This window comes from Lepisma saccharinum, chromosome 29 (assembly GCF_977018435.1).
Source record: "Lepisma saccharinum chromosome 29, izLepSacc3.1, whole genome shotgun sequence".
NCBI classification, from domain to species: Eukaryota; Metazoa; Arthropoda; class Insecta; order Zygentoma; family Lepismatidae; genus Lepisma; species Lepisma saccharinum.
In genome coordinates, this window is record NC_139257.1 from 30,449,267 (window position 1) to 30,473,284 (window position 24,018).

General features: G+C 38.8%; 1 protein-coding gene across 2 annotated transcripts in view; it reads left to right on the top strand.

The window, feature by feature from the left end:
* Nucleotides 1-24,018, top strand: part of Pde9 (phosphodiesterase 9) — a 411,334-nt gene that overhangs the window by 12,334 nt on the left and 374,982 nt on the right. The gene's annotated exons all lie outside the window — the stretch shown is intronic.

A 24,018-nucleotide genomic window follows, 5' to 3' on the forward strand; every position in this document is an offset into this window, starting at 1 on the left:
AATGAACTCGGGCAGAGAACAAAGGCGCACCTAGCGGAAAATTCAAGAAGCTTGAACTGAAAATGTCACTATTCATATATCGATTAGGAAATTGCTTGACGTGAAAGAATGGCCATGCTCTTCCATAAGTTGGGACATCCGTTTGCCTCACAGTAGAATTGAGCAATTACACATGTTAGGTTGAGGGTAATTTATGCTCAATCTGCTTCCAAGGCACCCGCCTTCCCTCCCACATGGCGGACGGATAACAACCTGCTTCTGTTGACCTCACATCTGCCACGACCTAATTTCTTTCTCGGCGGAGCAGACCTGCTGCACAGCTTCCAGTCGTACATTGTTCAGGGTTAACGTTCTCTTTTCATTTTTTTCTTTGCTTCGCTTGGGAAGGAAACCTGGTTTCTCACTTTTACTTTCAACATTTCACTTTACTTATGCCGTGGGTTTCGCCTGCATAATTCATACTGGAAGAAGAGATGAAGATTCCTTCCTCCTTTTGAAGTGCCTGAAGACTTTTGCGAGACAGTTGCATGTCCCTTCTTTGGCACTAAGTATTCACACCGCTCTGGGCGATGCTGGTTTTCCAGATATGGCTTGATTTGAATCGCGAGTTGACACTCAGCCCCCCCTCCTTTTCGAAGCTGTTTCTCAAATCCCGTTCGCTAAAGTTGATGGCATATGGTTGCCGCTACACCCTTTTATGTGCAGTAGAAATAACACGGCTAATTAAGTGTGCAAAGGCCAATTATACTCAAACTGGGAAATACACAGTGTATATATTCTTGTTTTGATATAGGCTATACACATCATTACATAACTATTGTTTTGATGTTATAATATGTTTGCATCTTGCTTCGCACTTTGCTTGACTTTAATATACTTATCAGATATGCTATTTGTTGAATATATATATTTATAATATTTACATAAGCCATGCCGTTCGTTCATAGGCGTAACTTGGCGAAGGCAAGGGGGAACTTGTCCCCTTCCTCCCCAAATTTTCAGGTTACTAAATTTAAAAGTGAAGGATAATTTTGCTAACCTCCTGGGGCCTGAGTTATAAAGTACTGAGGAGTATTTTTTATGATTGCACAAATGTAAGTTATTTAGCAAAAAAGTCCTGGATGCTATTTTTATGGAATAGAAAACTTGTGGATTCTGCCCCTGAAGTTAAGTCCCAAGTTTTATTCTGCTCCCGCATTTGAAGACCTAAGTTTGATTCTACTCACCCCCAAAGTCCCATGTTTTATTCTACCCACCCCCAAAGTCCCATGTTTGATTCTACCCACCCCCAAAGTCCCATGTTTGATTCTACACACACCCAAAGTCCCATGTTTGATTCTACCCACCCCCAAAGTCCCATGTTTGATTCTACACACACCCAAAGTCCCATGTTTGATTCTACCCACCCCCAAAGTCCCATGTTTGATTCTACCCACCCCCAAAGTCCCAAGATTGATTCTACCCACCCCCAAAGTCCCAAGATTGATTCTACCCACTCCCAAAGTCCCAAGACTGATTCTACCCACTCCCAAAGTCCCAAGACTCATTCTACCCACTCCCAAAGTCCCAAGACTCATTCTACCCACTCCCAAAGTCCCAAGACTGATTCTACCCACTCCCAAAGTCCCAAGACTGATTCTACCCACTCCCAAAGTCCCAAGACTGATTCTACCCACTCCCAAAGTCCCAAGACTGATTCTACCCACTCCCAAAGTCCCAAGACTCATTCTACCCACTCCCAAAGTCCCAAGACTCATTCTACCCACTCCCAAAGTCCCAAGATTGATTCTACCCACCCCCAAAGTCCCAAGATTGATTCTACCCACTCCCAAAGTCCCAAGACTCATTCTACCCACTCCCAAAGTCCCAAGACTCATTCTACCCACTCGAGGTTATGTCTGAAGTTTGATTCTGCTGCTCCCCAAAGTTAGGCCCCAAGTTATGCGTCCGTTTATTTTCATATGGGAAGTTCACACCGTCTTTCGGTAAGTCCACGGCATGTTTCTTGTGCAGAGCACTTCAATTTCGATTCGTCTTCCTTACTTCCCTCTTTCTGCTGGAAGCATTTGCAGACGATTCTGTTACTGGTCCAACTTCTCCAGTCTGTGGCATCGATTGACTCCTTCACGCTTTAATTGTTAATTGTTATGTTTGTCATAAATGGAAATTGGTTTATTTTGTATATAAAATGCATTTTTTTTATTTTTGTCATTATTATTTTAGCCAAATATAAGGTTCCCACTGTGCTTTGGAGACGCAGGTGATTCGCGCTGACCAAATAGGTACAAAATTTTATCCTCCGAGGGATTGGGACAGGGAAAACAAGACTTCTTTATACATTATTAAAAATTGATTGTAGGCTTGCTCACTTTAGCAATTAAATATCAGTTCTGTTATCGTTTCTATTCATTATCTGTTTTTATACATAATATTTATCTATTTTGCACCTTTTCTTAATATTTTTGCTTTTACTGAATCAACATTTCGCTTCCTAGAAATTATTTATACTCTATACGCCTGGTGCTACCATCTATGTTTTCCTCATATCTGGTTTGTGACGTTGCATTTTTTAAAAAAATTAGCAAGCAGTCTCAATTGTTATGTTATCTTTGTCATAAATGGAAATTTATTATTTTAGCCAAGTATAAGGTTTTTCAAATTGAACTCGTCTGAATAGCTATTCATACGTCTCCCAGTACTAACTACAAGCTACAAACTCGAAGGCCGAAATCCTGAACTTTACCTTATTATGACGTAAATATTGAGGTTATCTAGAAAGACATATCGAAACGTAAGGTTATCTACCAGTACAAAGAAAATCAAACTTAGTGTAACATATCTGCAAGATGTTATCTGTTGCATCGTTATGTAATTAATACTTTTCTTGAGAAATGGCGATAGGGCAATTCTTAAGCAGTCTGAGATTTCAACAGAAAACAATACAGCATTGTAATTACCGTTCGTGATTGGTTGTGGAGCACCAATAAGATTCTTCTGCGCTGATTATGTACTTCCCAGGTCGAGATGGAGTGAATGTCCTAGATAAGTGTGCTATCTCGTGGTTTTTTTGTAATGTTTACTGTTAGTCATGTGGGTGATAAGTTTGAGGAGGGAGATGAGAATGGATTTGCCTTTGAAGGCATCCGCTTCGGTACTGAAATGGCGGTTGTAAAGTTTGAGTAAATGCAAAGACGAGGTGTGTATTTATGATTCAATCTATACATAGCTATTGTAAACGCCGCGTTCGTTTTGTGTCTTGAGTACATTACAGTGTTAAGTAGCGATAGGAAAAGCGGTGAGAATGTCTCACAAGGGAAGCGTGATGGTGTAATAATTAGCCTGCTTGCTTAGAGTGTAAAGAGAATGGAGGAATCTTGTAATGAGAACAGGAAATTAGAACAACTGATGATAGCCAGTTTCAATTAATCGTTTCGTGGGAAAGGTTGTGCGTAGTCTCAGTACTTTTATTGAGGGAGATATGTTCATGGTTTATCGCACACGATTGTATTTTGACGAGTACATTTGTATTCTAGTCTTTGGATGCTAATCATGACGTTGCGAATTGATTGATTTTGCTTTGTTTCGCTAACCTTTTTTGTCACTTTAGCTAATTGCGAAGATGGGGATGAGTTGCGACAATTGATTAAGGGACAACCCACAGTGGCTACTTACAGGAAATTCTGCGTGAATTTTTCTCCGTACACGTGAAAAATTGCAACTTTTAATAATCCACTGTATTTATACATATTTATAAATACCCTGAGGCAAGTTTTTCACAGCTTTTAGTTTTATCGAAGGAAATAAAACATAATTCTCTCAATCCGTTTACTTTGTTAGTGCCCTTTGCAGAACAATCTATCTGACACGGAAGATTATTGCAAGATATCTTGAAGTTGATTAGTTAATTTGAGAGTTTGAAATTCTTATACAATTAACAATTTTTCGTAGATTAGTATGTCCCGTAACATTTGTGACTTGTGTTTGAATATGTATTTCGAGTCTGAGTATGTGAAATGGCAATTATAACACCATTAAGCCTTGTTTCCATGATATGAAAAACTCAATATGCTGACCAAGGCAGAAATTTATTTTATTATAAAACCTAAACTAAACGTAACGTTTCAACCTTCTAAGCAATGTCTTCTTCAGACTCTGCACGAAGTACAAATGTAACAAGGTACAAAACAGGACGATATATATACACAAAAATTACTCCTCTCCAGACTATTAGAAAGTTGTTCTAAACGTTACGTTTAGTTTATGTTTTATAATAAAATAAATTTCTGCCTTGGTCAGCATATTGAGTTTTTCATGAAATGTCAAGTGTAAACTTTGCACCTTAAATTAAATATTCCCTATAATTACATAGCGTTTGATTGAATTGATTTATAATTTTTGGATACATTGGAATCTCACAAATAGTTTATATTGTTAGAGGCGGTAAGTCGTAAGGTTGAAATAGAGAAAACATGTGCTTGTAGTTTTGAATTTTTGGGAAGTTCGCCTTGAAATTATGCTTGAATTTTATGATCCTAGAGTGGCCATGCAATCAAACACGCATGGACAGCACAGAACACGAGGCCCGCAGAGTGGCTCCACGCCAGAACCTCGCTAGACTGCAAAGTTCAGTACAGGGTGTACTACGTAGAAGTGAGGTTGACATTCGGAACGATAGTATAACTGAGCTGCGCGGTGTAACATCCTTTTGAGGGTCCGCCAAGTAGATTTTCTTTGGATGAGATGTGGTCAGCACGTCTAGTCTCATTACTAGGGAGCGGAATTTGATGACATGTCATCTTTCTTCTGACATCTCGGACACTATGCCCATTAAATATACACAATATTACACTTCGTCTAGAACCCAAAAAAGGTAATTTTAAAGTGCATTTTTTTTTGCATTTTTTGCCAATTTTCAGGTTTTATGTCATTTTTCCCGATTTCAGCATTTTTCAGTCATTTTTCGCAATATTGGGTGTATTGTTTCGTGATATTTTGTCACTTCTTTCATTTTGGTAATATTCTTGAGTCTTTTCACCAAGGTGAACATAGGCCTATATATATATCGCAGGATTTCTTTTTTTACAGTGCCAGAGAAACACACCACACTACTTCACCAGGCAAAGATGCGGGAAATCAATAAATACGCTTTACACCAATTCGTTCTGTGTATACGACTTTTTCATAAAATTATTTTAAAATTGTTCGGTTGTTTCCATTGGAAAGCCTCGTTGCATATTTTAATTGAATGTGCAAGTAGTATTATTTGGTGCCTTTTCATTTGAAAGCAAGATTGAATTTTCTTTAATTTCCTTTTCATTTCAATTTTTAACCTGAAACTAACAAATTCAATGGTGATTTTTTGCATTTTTTACGTCATATTTTCCATTTTTTAGGATATTCTATAGGTCATATACCTATATTTTTTAGGTCATCAACTTCCGCTCGCTACTCATTACCCCTCTTTTCTGGCTTTGGAGACCGGAATCCACAACAAGCAGCTCCCCAATTGTCCTCACGGTGAAGCTCCACAAGAGACCGAACCAGGTACCGCCCTAACTAAAAGCAAGTGGGCCACCCCGATGGCGCAGCGGTATCGTCGTCGCCTTGTAATCAAGGAGTCCCGGGTTCGATACTCGGTGGAGGCACACAGTGATTCGGATCCCACTTTAAACTGTAGGCCCACTCCCGATTAGCCTTAGTGTGCATAAAGTGGACTTAAATCACCAAATCAATCAATCAATCAAACTAAAAGCAAGAGCGTTAACCCAAGTGAGAGCTGTTGATTTCGTTTATTTTCCTTCGCTTTTCTGCCACTTTTGGGGTCATCGTGAAGATGAGGAGTCATAGAGAACACCCATGTCCAGCCAGGATTCGAATCCGGGACCCCTGGCGAGTTACGATCCCAGGTAGAAGGTTCGCCCAGTCATCACTCATTCTCATCGTCGCGATTATTAAAAAGTGGCAGAAAAGCGACGATTAATAAGACAACTAAAGAAACTATGATACTCCTGTAAAAAGCAGCGTGTTGCCTGTTAAAGAACCAGAACTTGGTATAGTCATGCTGAACATACTCATACAATCAGCGAATGAAGTGAGTACATACGACTTGAATTTTATAGTCATTCAACGCACCGTTAATTTAAAATCCTCGAGACCGTGGTGTAAGCATTGCAGCGCAGCATATATAGTATGCCACATAAAGGTACCTTATCAGTACGAACACGTGTAAATCGCGAGGACTCTCTCGATGGCATAGTGGCATTTGCCTTACAATTAAGAGGTCATGTCTTCGATTCCCTTTGGTGTCAGATTGCACAGTTCCGCTACGACGCCAGGGATCCCGGGTTCGAATCCCGGCCTGAACATGGGTGTTCTTTGTGAGTGTCCCTTCATTCACCATCATCATGAATTCCTATCTTCGCCATTAGCCAATTTATCATCATTAGGGTCCCCGACTTTCTAACATATTTTTCATTTGGCTTCGGATCTATTATTGGGGTGAGGTCTTTACATATCTGATGAAAATCAGCCGAAATAGACAAACTTGACAAAGCATATTTTGAGATATTTCACCAGTTTCGTGTTTTTACAACATATTTCTTCAATTTTGTTGTAATAAGACATATTTCTGTATAATTTCGTAATTCTCTCGCACATAATCCGTTATTTCATATTTCTTTTCTTCGTAGCTTTAGCACAACGGATAGTTCATATTGTCGATGTCAGGATGTGGAAATTACGGAGGAAGAAAGGTATTACAGAACAATGTAATACCCCACTTTTTTATCCCGCCGACAATAGCCATGCAAATATTATTGAGGCAAAATGTTATCTCCTTGTTGCACGGGAAGTGAAGAAATTTCGTTCTCATTTCTTTGCCTTTTTCGCTTTTCACAAAAATCAGTCAAAAGTAAAAATAACATTAGGTACATTACAGCCCCTACTCTACTCTATCGGGTATGGGAGAAATTCGAGAGTACTGTTGTGCATATTTTTGGCTTCACTGGGTATATTTCTGCATTTTTCTGACATATTCGTAATTTTTCATGACATATTTTCCCTTTTATATGACATAATTACTTACATATTTTACAGTTTTATAGGACATAAAGTCCAGGGCCCTCATCATCATCATTGAGGAGGCCCTATGGTCCGACACCAAAAGTTTTTTTTGGTTTTTTAAACATACTTCGTACCGTTAACATTCTGAAATCAGTGGCGTGGCCAAGGGGGGAGGTCATATCCTCCCTTTTTGCCCAGTATTCTTGAAAATAGAACATCAAAGACACGGAAAGATGACAAAATGACAGCTGACTACTAAAATAAGATATAGGCGTCCTGCGCCCGCCACTATCTAAAATGCATAATTATTTTAATTTCTTATTAACTTTGGTCGCTTCGTTGAAGAAAAATCTTTTGATAGCGTTGTGGGGAAATATTAGTCATGGTGTTACGTTGCTTCGCACCAGTTTTTTATATTTGAATTAAGATTTGCAATCTAGTTACATCACATATATTTACTTTTCTTGTTAATACAATATATATTTTTTACTTCGACCAATTTTTGAACGAATACATTCAGAAATACTTTCCTATATGATAAGTAAATTCAACTAACATTTGCTAATAATGCATATTTATAGATTTCATTGATTTAATCAGGGTTATTAAAGATCCAGGAATTTTAGATAAATTCAATTCCGGTCCAGGAGAGAAAATCAGCAAGCGTAAATGGGTTCTGGATCATAAAGAACCTTTTTATCTCTAAAGTATTTCTATTCGGTCCAGGAACTTTTTTACCAGATCAGTTTAAATACGGTCCAGGAACCTTTTTTGAAACTGAATTTAAATTCGGTGCAGGAACTTTTTTTGAAACTGAATTCAAATTCGGTCCAGGAACCTTTTTTGAAACTGAATTTAAATTCGGTCCAGGAACCTTTTTTGAAACTGAATTTAAATTCGGTCCAGGAACCTTTTTTGAAACTGAATTTAAATTCGGTGCAGGAACCTTTTTTGAAACTGAATTTAAATTCGGTCCAGCAACCTTTTTTGAAACTGAATTTAAATTCGGTCCAGGAACCTTTTTTGAAACTGAATTTAAATTCGGTGCAGGAACCTTTCTTGAAACTGAATTTAAATTCGGTCCAGGAAACTTTTTTGAAACTGAATTTAAATTCGGTCCAGGAACCTTTTTTGAAACTGAATTTAAATTCGGTCCAGGAACCTTTTTTGAAACTGAATTTAAATTCGGTGCAGGAACCTTTTTTGAAACTGAATTTAAATTCGGTGCAGGAACCTTTTTTGAAACTGAATTCAAATTCGGTCCAGGAACCTTTTTTGAAACTGAATTTAAATTCGGTGCAGGAACCTTTTTTGAAACTGAATTTAAATTCGGTCCAGCAACCTTTTTTGAAACTGAATTTAAATTCGGTCCAGGAACCTTTTTTGAAACTGAATTTAAATTCGGTGCAGGAACCTTTTTTGAAACTGAATTTAAATTCGGTCCAGGAACCTTTTTTGAAACTGAATTTAAATTCGGTCCAGGAACCTTTTTTGAAACTGAATTTAAATTCGGTCCAGGAACCTTTTTTGAAACTGAATTTAAATTCGGTCCAGGAAACTTTTTTGAAACTGAATTTAAATTCGGTCCAGGAACCTTTTTTTGAAACTGAATTTAAATTCGGTCCAGGAACCTTTTTTTGAAACTGAATTTAAATTCGGTCCAGGAACCTTTTTTTTGAAACTGAATTTAAATTCGGTCCAGGAACCTTTTTTGAAACTGAATTTAAATTCGGTCCAGGAGCCTTTTTTGAAACTGAATTTAAATTCGGTCCAGGAACCTATTTTTCAATTAAATACAACGCAACTTGGATCTAATTTAAATTGTGCTAGAAAGAAAAGGTTGCCCTACTGTTACGGAACCAAACAGAACCCATTAGAATGTATGGATTTCTGGATCCTTAACAATCCCAGGATTGTTAATTTCCAGGAATTGTAAATAAATTCAATTCCTGTCCGGAAGAGAAAATCAGCAAGTTTAAATGGGTTCGAGGCTGTAAAAAACCTTATTATGTATAGAGTATTTCAATTCGGTCCAGGGACCTTTTTTTCCGGCTCAATTTAAATTCGGTCCAGGAACCCTTTTTCCGAATGAATTTAAATACGGTTCAGGAACCTTTTCTCAATGAAACAATACGCAACTTGGGACCGAATTTAAATTGAGAGAAAAAAGGTTCCGGTCCTGCAGCCAATAGACCTTTAACAACCCTGGTGCATACCGCTCGTTTTGCCTGTTCGAGCCTTTTTCGCTCGAACGAAGAAGCTCTTGATTCCGTACGCCATCTGGCGTCGTCCGTGCGAACTATTAGACGCACGAACGAAATCCTCTTCCTCAGTCAGCACTGTACATTTTAATGTACGTACATAAACACATTTTTGCAACAGTTAACATATTTTGGTGATATTTCATTTGCGACAAATCAAGTCCGCTAAGTGTAAGTGAGCTCAAACAGATACAGGGGAAGTTGAAGTGTTGCATAAGGACGGATTTCTCTGGGAGGTAGACCGGGGACCCGCGCAACCTCTTTCACAGCGGGTGGCGCAGAGAAGCCTCTCAGAAGAGGCAAATAAATAACTCCGAGGAAACAGTACATAAAGGCATCATCATAGAAATGGCTCGCCCGCAAAGGATTTACAAGGCTATGTCGTCGGTGTAACCGGATGACGGATGAGTTAATCTCCAGCGTGTTGACAAGCCTGCGTCCAGTAACCATTTCCACAGAACCCAAATGGTTACCTCCTTGTCTGGACTGCATGGCAACAAATTCTGCATATTTTTCATATTATCGCGTAGGATTCTTGACGCATACCACCCTCGCAAGAGGAATAAAATAGTGCCTGCTCAAAGTAGTGCACTCCTCACTTCAGTATGCCGGTCTGATACAAATGTGTACCTAAAAATAGTGTTAGTTCTTCTCGTGACGATAAATTTATACGCGGACTGGTGGCTGTAGCATTACCCGACGTAAGCGATATAAAAGTGTTGCCCTCCTGTCTTGACCTAGGTTCGACGTTAAGGGTGATTTTTCTGTTTGTCCCCGCATTAAGAGCTTTGGGGTTCATCCAGCCTGTCTGGTACCTGGGAAATGTAAAGGCGTCGGAATGTGGTGTTGATCACGTCACTTCTCTCCTTATTTCCTCTGTTTCAGTACCTGTTTATCTATTTCATTCCTCTTCCACTGTTTCTCAGTTTCTCTCTCTTACCGCCCTCTTTCCTGTCTTTCTATATCTAGGTTATCTATTTGTTTCTTCTCTCATTATCTTTCCTCCTTCTCCTGTTTCACTTTCTTTCTCATTATCTTTGCATCTTCATGTATTTATCTCATTTCACCTTTTTCTCTTTTTATTTCTTTCTTTTGTTTTCTATCACTTTCTTACGCGTTGTAGGCCTCCCCGATGGCGCAGTGGTAGCGTCCTCGCTTTGTAATCAAGGGGGTCCCGGGTTCGATACCCGGTGGAGGCACATAGTGGTTCGGATTCCACTTTAAACTGTAGGTCCAGTCCCGATTAGCCTAACCGTGCATAAAGTGGACTTAAAACACCAAATCAATCCAATGCAAATCTTACGCGTTGTTTCTCTATACGTTTCTGTCATTCTCCTTATCTATACCAACCTCAGCGCTACGACACAAGGGATTCCGGATTCGAATCCCGGCCTGGGAATGGGTGTTCTTTGCGAGTGTTCTTTCACAATTTCATCCTATCACTCATCCTCATCTTTGCCATTAGCCAAAAGTGGTAGAAAAGTGAAGAATCATAAACCAAATCAATCAATTCTTCTATATCTCTCTCTCTGTGTGATTCTTCCTGAAAATTTCATGGTTATTTGGGTGTGCAGAAGCATCCTTGCCCACTCTGCCCCCACGCCCCTGATACCAGTGCAGGGTTGCTACGCGTCTGGAAAACGGAAATGTAAGTGAATTTACGTGCATTTTGGAGTCTGCAAGAGAAAAAGTTGCAAAATGAACAAGTAGTTCTCTTCCACTTCTGGATTCGGTTCTTGTGATTCCACTACCAACAAATATTCAGTTCAGAAACTTAGGAGAATATCTACGTAAACCTTGGAGTCCAGATATGTGATAACTAGAGCCCGGATTAAAGTATTAAAAATGGCAGGCAAAAAGGAAACGAAAAATTGAAAAAAAGGCAGTCAAGTTTTAGAAAGAGGCATTAAAAATTGAAGAGAAGGACTTAAATTCTTCTAAAATCTTTAAAAATGTATTTACAAATAATAATTTGAATAACAAGGGTTATTGAAAAACGAAATCAAATATAAGAAGAAAAATATAATCTAAAAAAATGCCTTATCGGAATGACAAAAGAGGCAAAAATGTTTGAAAAAGGCAGCGTAAGGTGAAATAGGCAAAAAAAAGGCAACATAAAGTATTGTTCAGAATGTTAAGAACCTTCGGATCGGTGTACTTTTGTGTTCAATTTTTGTCTACTTGCGTCGGAAACGAATAGGCATTTTGCCTAAAATACGGGCTCTAGTGATAATTAAAGTACATTAAAAATATGATCATAATTATCGGAAAGGTTGGTCAAGATGAGGTTATCATCTATTATTTTATAGATCTTAGTCTTGTTGGCATTTCCTATAGAATTCCTGTATGCCAGGGGTTTCCAACTGGCGGCCCGCGTTGCCTTTTTCTGCGGCCCGCGAAGCCAGTTCGCAAAATACATTAATTTTATATATTTTTTATTAAAATACGTTCTTTTTTTTACTGAAGAAACGGATGCTCTGTGAAGAAAGACAATATCACAGGTAGAATTGATTTTGCAGTCAATAATGATCATCAGAAGAATCTAAAGTGACGTAACTTTCTCTTCACACCATGCATTCCATCCCTTCGCTATGTGGAATGAACTCGCCCGCTTCCGCGAAGGCTTCACTCTTTGTGTTCAGAAACAAACTGCAGAGAAACGCTATAGAGATCTGTTTTACTACGCACGAAGTACGAAGAGATTTCCAGTGTCCCAACTCGGATTGTACTGTGACTGATTGTTAAAGTTTGTTCAAATATCGAAATGAGCAATATCTCCTAAAAACGTAAGATTGAATATTAAAATAGCTTCTCTCCAACTTGAATTGCGTGATTCGCAAGGCGATGTGTTCCTTCAAACTAGGCAAGAAAAGTGGCCAGAGTTTTTCAAATACCTTTCAAAAGAACGCTTTCCAAACCTTCGTAGTTTTGAGCAAAGAATGACATCGATGTTCGGCAGCACATACACGTGTGAAAGTGTTTTTTCTTCAATGAAGTTAATCAAGAACCGCTACAGAAGCCGACTGGCAGATTCTTCACTGCTTCATTCTGAGTTTCAAATACAGAAATTCAAATACAACTTTAATAAAAGAAGCAGATCGGGCTCAATTTTCACATTGAACACTTACTATGAAGGATTCTTATTTGTATGGTTTGCCTTTAATTTCTTTCAATTCATCCATAAGTACTGGGTTTTTGTGAAATAAATTGTAATTATACAATTTTGATTTGTAATTCCATTGTTTTATTGCCTCATTTTAGAAATTTAGGTCATGCGAAAGTACTACATATTTTGAGTTCAGTACTTACAATTTTTGTAATTTTTAATCCCCACCCAAAAAAAAAATGCAGCCCGCCTATCAACTGCTGGATATAATTTTGGCCCTCGGACCTTTTGAAGTTGGAAACCACTGCTATATGCAACAAAAATTTCTCCAGATGCTGTGTCATAAATATAAGCAAAAACAGCATTTTCTATGATACTATAAATCCGTCAGAAAATGAAAAATCGTGTATGGTTTATGAACGTTTTCTGTTGTTTTTATATTGTGGAGATTTGTTAATGGTGAAATCAGGAGCGTATATTCTGGACTAGCTAGGATATCTGCGAAGCCTGAAGTCTAGAGAATAAAATACAGGAGAAAAATCGATCAGAAATTGTAAATAATATTATTCATATCAGTGAGATGATGCTGATTCTGGTGTTGGCAACCTGATTTCCTATGAGTTGGCAACCTGATTTCCTATGAGTTTGCAACCTGATTTCCTATGAGTTTGCAACCTGATTTCCTATGAGTTTGCAACCTGATTTCCTATGAGTTTGCAACCTGATTTCCTATGAGTTGGCAACCTGATTTCCTATGAGTTTGCAACCTGATTTCCTATGAGTTGGCAACCTGATTTCCTATGAGTTTGCAACCTGATTTCCTATGAGTTTGCAACCTGATTTCCTATGAGTTTGCAACCTGATTTCCTATGAGTTTGCAACCTGATTTCCTATGAGTTTGCAACCTGATTTCCTATGAGTTGGCAACCTGATTTCCTATGAGTTGGCAACCTGATTTCCTATGAGTTGGTAAATTTATTTCTATTCATAGCCTAGGACCACGTGACATAGTGATATAGCTAAGATCTTGGACTCCGTATACGCCACTGGGTGAAATATTGTACCTGTATTACCGTAGCCTAAATGCACGTGGTTGTAGCACCAAATATATTTGATGCTTATTGTAATTTTACTCTTCGAATTTTCACGTATTCTTGTGTGTAGAATGAAATTTGAAATTGTTGACTCACTACAACGGAAGCATGAGCGTGGGACTGGTACCTTCAAACTACGAAGCGGCGATCGCAGTTTGCAAATTCTGACCTTTAGCTTTGTTTATTTCAGACTCAAATACAGTAATTTGCTACTAGGGTTACCCCCTGGATGACCTTTTCTGGAAGCTGCCTAGGTTTCCTCTGAATATGTTGTGTGGGCGTGTGATTGCAGTCTCATTTGGACCCCGTTGCAGGAAACGTTTCTCTGAAAGGGTAGCAACCTGTTTGCGAGCAGGAATCGAGTACTTGCTGGCCGATTTGAAAGGAACGAATTTTTGTTCGTCAGTTTTTTCAGCATTGTGGATAATCCTAGAGAATTTCATTCAGCTGATTCATCTGTCTTCCTTTCGTCTCTGTTATCGCTTCTTCCTTTCTCGTTCTCTGCATCCTTTCTTCCGACCTTTTCTCTCTCTATCTTGTTCTGCTTTCCCTTCCTTCCTCTTTTTCTTTGTTTCTTTGCTTCTCTATTTTTCTTTCTTCCTCTGTTTGTCAACATTTCATTCTCTGCTTATCTTTATTCCTCTCTATATCTCCCACCTTTCTTGTATTTTTCTTTCTCTCTGCTGCTCAATATCTTTCTTCCTCTTTCTGTCGAATTCTTCTTCTGCTCGTTTATTTTTCTTTCTTCCTTTTCTCTATATCTCTTTTTTACTCTGTCATTTTCTTCATCCCTTTCTCTCTCTTCCCTCTTCTGTTTCTTTCTCTGCTTTTCTTTAATCCGTCTATTTTCTCTAATCCTTCTTTTACTTTTATCTCTTTGTTTTCTAGATCTTTCTTTCCTTTATCACACTTTCTCTCTTCCTTTCTCTGCTTATCTATTTTCCTGTCTTCTCGACCTTTATTTCTCTTCTCAATGTCTTTCTTCCTCATTCTCTCCTTTTCCTTCTTCCCTTTCCTCTTTCTTCCGCTGTTTCTCAATTTTCTATCTGCCTTTTGTTTCCCAACATTTCTTTACCTGCTTTTTCATCTGTTTCTTTTTATTGCTTTGTTTCCTCTCCGTTTCTTGTCTACATCTTTTGCTATATTCTCTCCATCATCCTTTGCTTCTCTCTCTTTCTTGATCCTTTCTTTCCCTTCATCTGCCTCTCTACCTTATGTGTGTGTGATTCTTTTTCTTCAATAAACGACCCTGAAAAGTCCTCTTGTAGGTAACTAGGGTGGATTAAACTGTTACTTGACCCTCGCTCATTCTGTAACACCGCCCTTACAGTTGCAATGTATTTTCCACAAAGTATTACGAATTTGGTCAATATATGGATCAAATATCTCGAGTGTGAAGTATAAGTCTACAAATCGTGAACTAACGTTCATGTCTAAAGTACCAAGCAACCTCTAGTAGTGGTAGACTGCTTGTTTACGGAATTTGTTGTTGAAGGTGCAAAACCTGTCTAGGTTGAGGTTGTCCATTTTCTATCCTTCGTCTTCACCTAGCCGATAATGAAAATTATTATTGTGATTACTAATGTATTAAATGTTGGACATATTTAATTAAACAAAGTATTTTTATGTGAGTGAATCCTGCGAATCTTACGTTACATACCGGAGTTCATTAAAAAGCTTGTCGAGTTGACTTGTACTGCTTTCGAGTCAATTTCTAGCCCAGGCTTCTCTCTAGATTTTAATTTTAAATAATAACAGCTGTAGCTATTATCCTACAATGTTCTTCCGTTATAGCTTGTCTGCTCTGCGCAATGCCTTGTGGGAACAAAAGTACGGTAACGGGTATCTGTGATTCAGTCATTGCTTTGAGAAAGTTGATGTCATCTGCATACTGTGAAAGTTTGTCGGTATTGTTTGGCGACACCCTGTATATAAAAAAGGCAATTCTCTGATGTATGTTTTATAGAAATTTTTGAATAACCCCAGGAGGCCGGTAGTCTCTGTGCGAAGGAATGAACTTGCAACGACTGGTAGGTCATCGGGCGGACAGAGAATGCCATGACGGAAATTTGTTTCCATAGCAACTTACTTCCCATTACACGGCAATTACAGCTTGCGAAGTTTCTTCATCCCGCCCTGCCAATCATTAACCCCTTCGGCGGCGTTGGAGGTTAAGTCTGAGATACGTTGTGTGGAACCTAAACGCAACGCCGTGGCAACACATCTCTTCGTCATCCACGTTTTGAGATCAGCGGTGGAGATGATTCGGCCGTTGGCGCGAGTTGAGGAATTTTATTATTCTCGCCTGCAGAGGCGTCGTATTTTAGAACCCTCACCACTACTCCCGACAGTGGGGGAAACACTTCGCAAGAATTTCGTGTCGTTCAGTGACGGCTCGTATTCAAGAGGACGCGGGATCAGATCCATCTGGGTAAATCAAATCAACCAATGGTCTGCACCTTGACATTCAGAAATATATAATTTTCGTAGTGGCAAAAACTGCCAAATTTCAGATTTTTTTGCGCTCTTAATTTTTGTGATGTTCACTTTTAAAAAAAAGCAAAAATCCAAAAAAATGGCATTTATGAAATCTTAAGATGGTAGGTGAAAAACTATTTCACCTAGAAAGCTCAAATTGGTATCATTCTCTTGTTCTTTTCATGAATTTTAATTTGAAATTCAACATGACTGTGCTATTTGATCTCAATTGAAAAAACGATACAATCTCAATTTCTATTAATGTATGTTTTAAAGACATCATTTGACTATTTGTGTGCAAAAATTTCATAATGGGATGGTATTTTTTTTACTTACATGGTAAAACCGTAACTGTAAAATTTTATAATTTTTGGACCACAAATAATAATAATAATAATATGAAAATTTATAATATCAGTTTTAATATCAGGTAGGCAAATTGAAAAATACATATTTGTGTTTACATTTTAGAATTGGATACAAAAAAGTCGGGAAAATATATATACATATTATTCATAATAAATTAAACACCACTTTTATCAACCACAAGCGAAGAGGAAACGAGAGGAGAAAATAAATGAATGTCGACTTTCTGAGAGTCTTCTCTTATAAATAAAGGGTGCAGTGTTAATTTTATGTAGCTGTTTTTTGGACACGACTTTTTATGTGATTGAAGGGCGCTTATTTTATTGATTGAAGAATCTGCTAATTATGATTGTTTTATATAAATAGCGGACGTGTCCAGAATTTCCGACTATCATATTGATATTTTATTCCAGGATGGCTACTGACGGGGAATTCCGGGAATTCTACGTGAATTTTTCTCCGTAGACGTGAAAAATTGCAACTTTTATTAATCCAAATCCAATTGAATTTATATTTCACAGTATAGGTTTTATTTTTATCCAGGAAATGAAAGAAAGCTGCGGGGAAAATAAAACAGAATTCTCTCAATCAGTTTACTTTTTTAGTGTCTTTTCGAGAACAGTCTGACAGACGAAAGAGTATTGCAAGATAAGATATCCTAAAGTTTAATGGACAAATTTGAGTTTGAAATTCTTGTACAGTTAACAAATTTTCGTAGATTAGTATATCCCGTAACATCCGTCACTTGTGTTTGAAGGTGTATTTCGAGTCTGAATTGAATATGTGGAATTGCAAATGTAAACTCCGTACCTTAAATTAAATATTTTAAATACAGTAAACCCTCGTTAACACGAACTTTCAAAGTTTTCCTCTGTCGTTCCTCTGCTAGGTATGTAAGAAATCGCTCAACAATCTCTATCATCTTGTCAACAATCAACTTATACAGTATTGTAACCAACAGATTCAGATCAACAATGTGTTCAAATGTGTCTTTATATTCTTTAAAACGTAGCCAGTACGAGATTGATCCGAATTGACCGCTAGTTTTACGGAAGCTATGAGTACAGTTGGCCATGAAGTTACCAGGCATTTGCGTTCCCGTCTGCGACAGCGCAATATACAGACATTTTTCACCAGAAAAGGATCAATGAGTACTTTCTTTACTGTAGTACTGTAGTAGTGTTTTCTATGACGACATACATAATACGTATTGTAAATGGTTAATGTGTAGAAAGAACTGTATTGCAACAATAAAATTTGAGTCCCCGGTTAGCACGAATTTTTTTAACACGAACTCTTGCTTTTTCGGTCCCTTGGGATTCGTGTTAACGAGGGTTTACTGTATTGAATTGATTTAGAATTTTTGGATACATTGGAATCACACAGACTCTTTATAGTGTTAACATAGTTGTCTGTGCATATGTGTTAATGGTGAGGTTTTTAATACGTTGATGTAGAGGAAACATCTGCTTGTATACCCTTGAATTTTTGGAAAGTTCACCTTGAAAACCGGGAATTGTGCTTGAATTTTATATTGGTCCACCATGTATTCTCACAGTCGCACACAATATATTGAACCAAAATGTAACGTTGAAAATAAGCTGTGCCGTGTGTAGCAATACAAAAATAAAACTGTAGTTGTTGTTATACATAATGCTTGTATATTACGAAGTGTAAATATCGCGCGGCCTTCGGTTTTAATTCTCGGGTAGGCATTTCGCCGTTCCACCTTAAGATCTCGTAGATAAGTACAGCTCACCGCTCACGAGAAGATCCCTAAATGAGGGGAGAGGACGAGCGGAGGGTCAGGGGAAGACCGGTCTATTTGCAGATTTTAGGGGTAGCAGGAAGTCTTCCGCTGCGGTCATTGTTGTTGTGGAAGTGCTTTTGCGTGGGTGTTTCATTGTGATTTTTCGTGGTGTTCGTGGTGTTGTAAGAGTTATGGCAGGTGTAAGGAGGAAAGGTGCTACTGTGCATAGTGAAGCGCGTAATATTGTCAGCAAAGTAATTGACTTTTGCGATCGTGAATCTGAAGAAAAGCAATATTTGCTGCCAATTACACAAAGCACCAAGCGTGCGTCTGCAGCAACAGGTTTGTCGGAGCCGACAATCAAGAGGATTCGGAAAGAATCTCGTGAACGAAATGAGCGGTCACCGATGAGAAAACTAGTTTCCCCTGGAAAGATTAGGAAAAGGCCACCTCACCGTAATGTGACTCTCGATGATTTTGATATGAATGTAATTAGGAATTCAATTCGTGACATGTACATAAGTGAAAAAAGTGTACCGACTTGTGGTAAACTTTTGTCTGTCATACGACAAAAAATTAATTTCCCGTGGAAGGAGGATTCTTTGCGTCGTTTGATGAGAAGATCCGGCTTTGAATGGAAGACCTGCAGGAACAAAAGGACAATTTTAATGGAGAGACCGGACATTGTGACATGGCGGAGCAGATATTTACGTGCCATAAAACGATTTCGGGAAGAGAATCGCACGCTTGTGTATGTTGACGAAACGGCTGTGGACACCAATCTAATATCAAACAAATGTTGGCAGTCAAATGATATTTCGGGTGTGATATCTAACGCAAGTTCTGCACATCGATTCATTGTTGTCCACGCAGGTTGCAGTAATGGGTTCATTCCCAATGCAAGCCTGATCTATAAAGCAGGCTGCTCCACAGGAGACTACCATGGGCAAATGAACAGCTCAAACTTTGAGAAGTGGCTGACAGAGAAGCTGGTCCCGAATATACCCCATCGATCCGTTGTCATCATAGATAATGCTCCTTATCATACTGTGCAGGTGGATAAGGTTCCCTCGAGCTACAGCCTTAAGTCAGACATGGTAACGTGGCTGACAAATCATAACATCACGTTCGACGCAAGCATGAGGAAAGTCGAATTGCACGAACTAATACAGGCTAATAAGCCACAAGAGAAAACCTTCCGTGTGGACAAAACTCTGCAGCAGTATGGCCATACAGGACTCCGTTTACCATCTTATGCATGCGATTTGAACGCCATCGAATTAGCTTGGGCGAAAGTTAAAAAATATGTGCGGGATCATAATATATCGGGATCGCTGTCGGTATCTCAACTACATGATCTCACTATACAGGGAATTGCATCTTGCAACCAAGAGGACTGGAAGGGGTACTGCGCGCACGTGGAAAAACTTGAGAAAGAGTACTGGGAAAAGGACGGACTGATGGAAGACGAGGTCGAACGAATAATTATTTCTTTTGGAGGAGCAGAGGACAGCGACAGCGACAGTTCTTCAGAAAGCACCACAAGCTGCAATGAAGAGGATGATGGGGAGGATGATGATCTGGCACAACCTCTTTCATAAATGCAGTAAGTTTGGCCAATTTTCATTTTCTTTCTTAAGTTTTGAGTTATGAATTTGTTTATTTCTCATTGGTTGTTTTTTTTCCCTATCTTCAGTGTACAGCATATTTTTGTACTGCTTATCCTGTACATTATTCAGCCGTGTAGTGTCGGAAACGTTCGAATAAAAGAAATGATCAACAATGTCGATATGAAACAATCAGCCCGAAAATTTTCATGGCCAACCTAGACCGACAAAGTAATGTTTACCATTGTTGCATTTGTAGTTTTGCACATTGTAAGTGCAAATAAACATTCTCGCTTTCGCAATTCTTTTTTTCTTTACCATTTTCTTCGAACGCCAGTGCTGTAATAGCCAATTCCGTCGTTGAAAATATCTTAAACATTGTAGTTAGTACAATCGGCAGGCTCTTTATTAAAAAAAATAATTAGAAAATCAGAGTACTCTGTCAAGAAATCAACACCAGATTGACGATGATTATACCTTGACCGCTAATGTGGATACCCCCTGACCGAGCGTGGACAGTGATTTGAGCGTTGCTTGAGAGTAGATGAGATTCAAGCCTCACAGCTTACAGCGAGACGACAGCGCTTGTTTCTGACCCAGGGTGCACTCCCCCAACCCTAATAGTGGAGTCGCCTGCCGCTACGTCACTCGACTTCCGGCAGGGATCTTCTCCTGAGCGGTGGGCTGTACTATAGGTCTTTTCTACTCGTACCGCGGCCGATCCTAGTTCTGGCAAGTTAAGTGGGGAGCATACCAACCAGACAACGGTGGCGCCGAGAGTTACGACGCGGCGGGAAGAAGTACTACGTGAACCTCGTTGTACTGGCTGCAGCGTTTCTTATCGTGCTGGATTGGTCGCTTCCCCACTTCCCTGCCAGAACTAGGACCGGCCGCCGTAACAGTAGAAAAAATCCTTTAGTTATATTTACATATTGTATAAATCCGTTCCTGCTTATAACTGTTAAAAATATATTTCAATATTGTACATTTTGTCCAATTCGAACATTGACCTACCCTCAGTGGCCTGTCACAGAGCAGTAATTTCATATAACAGGAAGATTTTTCTCGAATAGTTGTTCGTTTTTGTTTTCGAAGCAGAGGCGTCTCCTGAACACATGCGGTGCATGCTGCGCCTGCGTCCATTGTGGGGAAAAGGACAGCTTGCTCTGCGACGACATTAATGAGCATTTCTACATTCTAATTTCTTCATATAGGAGAAGTATTTATTTTACAGGAGAGCGCTCAACTAAGCTTATATTACATTTCTTGGATCTGAAGTGACGCATGCATCAATTGGGGGAAAAGAATTATTACTTTCTTTCACTTCAGATCCAAGAAATGTAATATAAGCTTAGTTGAGCGCTCTCGTGTAAAATAAATACTTCTCCTATATGAAGAAATTAGAATGTAGAAATGCTCATGAATGTCGTCGCAGAGCAAGCTGTCCTTTTTCCCGCATGCGCAGCATGCACCGCATGCGTTCAGGAGACACCTCTGTTTCGAAGCAAAACATAAACGGTAAAGGAAAGGAAGAAAACTGCAGATATTGGCAACACTGTCGCGGTCTGTCACTTGGTAACGAGTGCTTTTGAGATCCTCAAAAACGATGCCAGTGCTCCGTTCCCTTCTTTGTGTGACGTCAAGCTTTATCAATTAAAATTAGAGCCGCGAGTGCTTTTAGGAGCGTCTTATTTTTAAGGGCACCGACTCAGACTGCAGACAGGTAAGATCTTGGGCTTGTTTGTCTAGCTGCTGAGTCTCAGAGCAAACACTGTCTGTTCAGCCTCTCTTGTTTTCGGTAGGCAAGCTTTCTATCTCGAAAGTGGGCGCTCTTGTAATGGGGGAACGGCCAGTGGCGGTTCTGAAGTGGACGCTGGGGGCGGTAAAGGGCAGATTTTTTTCAAGTTCACATTATGTTCCGATAGGGTAATCGCGAATTGATTCCACTGTTTAGAGTGTATCCCGAATCGCTGTGCAATGTGCCTTGAACCTGCGACCCCTTGATTACGAGGCGAAAGTGTTGCCACTCTCTCTCTCTCTCTCTCTCTCTCTCTCTCTCTCTCTCTCTCTCTCTCTATATATATATATATATATATATATATATATATATATATATATATATATATATATATATATGTGTGTGTGTGTGTGTGTGTGTGTGTGTGTGTATGTATGTATGTATGTATGTATACGCACACACACACGTTAATGTCTTGTCTTTCTTAGTAGAGAAAACGAACGGGGAAAAATGGCCTGACCTGGAAATAATTGCAACACATTTTCTTTTGGTTCCATATTGTTCAGAATGGTATAGTGAATAATATATTAAAAATCCGCCATCTTAGAAAATGGCGGCAAAAATTAACCTTAATTTTTTAAAAAAATATTATATCTCAAAAACGGTGCATTGTACACAAAAAGTGAAGATAACCAAAACGAAAGAGCACAAAATTTGCAAAATTATGGGTTTTATTTGAAAGAGCTAGCATAAATCTTAATTGAATTAGAAAGATTCAAATATTTTCTTTAATATTTAGAATTAGCGTGAAAGTTGGTTTCCGACACAAAAAACAGCAAATATGTAAGAAACTATGTAATTTACGTCATAAAGTCACTGAACCAAATTCATAGCTTATGATTTCCTCAAGAGATTGGTTTTTGTTTCGTGGCTTTACAGTCAGGGGTTGCCGAGATATGTAGTTTAATGAAGAGTCATGTGTTTCCATAAATTTACGTGTTCCATTTCTTATGATATTGGTGAGAACGTAATATATTGTTTTCTGCAGTGTTTCGATCATTTGCGTGTGTTACATGTTGTTTTTGTTGTTTAAAATTGTATATATACAGTAGCGGCGATTAGGTGTCTTAACTGAGGGGGGAAGGTGGTAGGGGGCCAAGGACAGTTTAATTTCCACTGCAATTAGAAAGAATCGTATTTAAAATGGAATTCGGGAAGATGATTTTGGGTGAAATCCACTTTTAGACAAGGCTTAGCATTAAGAGACCATAGTGCGGATGCAAAACGTGCGGGAGGGGGAACTGCATCCCACCCCTAATCACCGTCACTTGCAACGTCTCCCGGTTGTACACAAGGCGCCAAAAAGATAGTCCGCTACTCCTTTAGTCGGGAACATTAGAATCTTTGTAAATCATCAGGCTTGCTGGGTAGAAAAGAAACACAACACAGTATTCGAAGTTAAACGCAGTTTTATAATCACTTATATTTCCTATAGTATTTGGAGTTACAAGCAAGGTACAGATTTGCTCACGTTTCTGCCTGAAGAGGAACAATTCTATAGCATGTTAAATCACTTCACAATCACTAAACACACTTGCATATAGAATTAACGTTGGACAAGTCAAACGTAAATACACCAAAGTTTCTGTACTTAATTATTATTTCCGAGTGTAGCCAGAATGAAACGAAAATAATTACCAATTACACTATTCGGGCATTCCATTAACCGTTACCACGTTTCTGTTGATTTCTCACCTTCATCCGTTTTCTAACTGAGTCTGTTGTTAGGTGAAAAAGATTCAGGTGGGTTCACTTCCTCTGCTGAGATGAGAAAGTGACGTCAACACGAACAGATTATGACGTATTTATAAACATATATACAAGTTCCAACCACAACTGTATCAATCTAACTATAGTTGTCTGTGACAACTTGCACATTATTTGAAGTAACAAACATTTTAAAAATCTTAACTTACAAATATAAAACCTTAAACTTTCACGATTGTTACACACTGTCAATACATTGAACTAATATGATACGGTAAAATACGATTCTAAACAGCTCACTTTGCTTCAGAGTCCATTGCAGAATTTTTCGTAGATACCTGGTGCTAACATGTTAAATTCCATCATTTCCTCTATATACAGCCGTGCATTTGTAGCACGGGTGTTGCCCTAAAGTGACAACATATGCGTAACTGATTAAGTTGTAAACTTCCCTTCCCAATCCTAATGTATAGAAGCCACGGAGCAGCAGTATTCCGTCATCTCTCAGAGTTGAACCAAATGTAGATAAAGATTTTTCTCGGAGCTTGAACACAGGGTGCGAAATCATTTAAGATTATTGGGGGGGGGGGGGAGAAAGATCTTAATCTACAAACCCCCCTCCCCACAAACATACATATAAATTATACGATATACAGAGCATTCCCTGACATTCACTACGAGACTCGGCGGCAAGGGGCCCAGCATCAGCGCTTGTCTTTCCCGGTGAACGGGTCCGCGACAGTCGCTTATATTATACCTCGTAAAAAAGTTTAGAGTAACAGGGTCGGT